The following is a 1,176-nucleotide window of genomic DNA, read 5'->3' as shown; positions in this document are numbered from 1 at the left end:
CTTGGCTATTGTAAATAATGCTGCTATAAACATAGGGGTGTGTGTATCCCTTCGAATTAGTGTTCTTGTATTCTTTAGGTAAATACACAGTAACAATTGCTGGATGGTAAGGTAATTCTATTTTTAACTTTTTGACGAACCTCCATACTGTTTTCCAGAGTGGCTGCACCAGTTTGCATTCCCACCCACAGTGCACTAGGGTTCCTTTTTCTCCACATCCTTGCCAACACTTGTTGTTTCTTGTGTTGTTGATTTTAGCCATTCTGACAGATGTGAGGTGATATCTCATTGTAGTTTGATTTGCATCCCTGATGATAAGTGATGTTGAGCATCTTTTCTTGTGTTTGTTGGTCATCTGGATGTCTTTTTTGGAGAAATGTCTGTTCATGTCCTCTGCCCATTTTTAAATTGGATTATTTGTTTTTTAGGTGTTGAGTTTTATAAATTCTCAAAAATATGGAATGCTTCACGAATTTGCATGTCATCCTTGTGCAGGAGCTATGCTAATTTTCTCTGTATTGTTCTAATTTTGGTGTACATGCTGCTGAGGCGAGCACAATCTCTCATTGGCTTCTAAAGCTTCTGCTTGCTTATCACTTCTACTTACATTTCTTCAACTAAGGCAAGTTATCAGACCATACCTATCTTCAAAGGGGTTAAGGAAGCACAATCCCATGTACTCAGGAGAGGAGAATGAGAATATTTATAAATTAGCATCATGGCAACCACATGGAGTAGGCCAGCCCAGGCAAACTAAAACCTATACTCTCAATGTGTATTCCAAAATACAGGTAGGTGGTGCATGCTGAGGAATTAACTTTACCCAAAGGAGGGTCTGGCTTTTCTTTCAGCTAGTGGAAGTGCTCTTTAGGCCCCGGAATATCCTGTCTTGATCAAACCCCAGATTTCCTCTTCAGTTTTTTCCACCATCTCCTCTACCCTTTCACATGCTCCTAAGGTCCTGGGTTCCCCCAAACACCACAGGCTCCTTCATGCCTCAGCAGGCTCACATACACTATTTCCTCTGCCTCACCTGTCCTACCTGAGCTTCCCAGGGAGACCATTCATCATTGAAGATTTAGCTTGAAATCTCCTTCCCATCAAAGTCATTTTTCTCCCTGCCAGAAAGGATTGGTTATTCCTTTTTCTGTGTTTGCATAATACTTTTTCCCAGCA

At 41.0% G+C, this 1,176-nt stretch overlaps 1 non-coding gene across 1 annotated transcript; it reads right to left on the bottom strand.

Moving 5' to 3' along the window:
- Positions 1-450: 450 nt before the first annotated feature.
- LOC123326521 lies at positions 451-557 on the bottom strand. The gene has a single exon (XR_006541144.1). It is a non-coding gene; the product is annotated as a U6 spliceosomal RNA (small nuclear RNA).
- Between the last annotated feature and the right edge of the window lie 619 nt (positions 558-1,176).

The sequence above is a fragment of the Neomonachus schauinslandi genome, chromosome 13, assembly GCF_002201575.2.
Source record: "Neomonachus schauinslandi chromosome 13, ASM220157v2, whole genome shotgun sequence".
NCBI lineage: Eukaryota > Metazoa > Chordata > Mammalia > Carnivora > Phocidae > Neomonachus > Neomonachus schauinslandi.
This window is presented reverse-complemented; position numbering and strand designations above follow the sequence as displayed.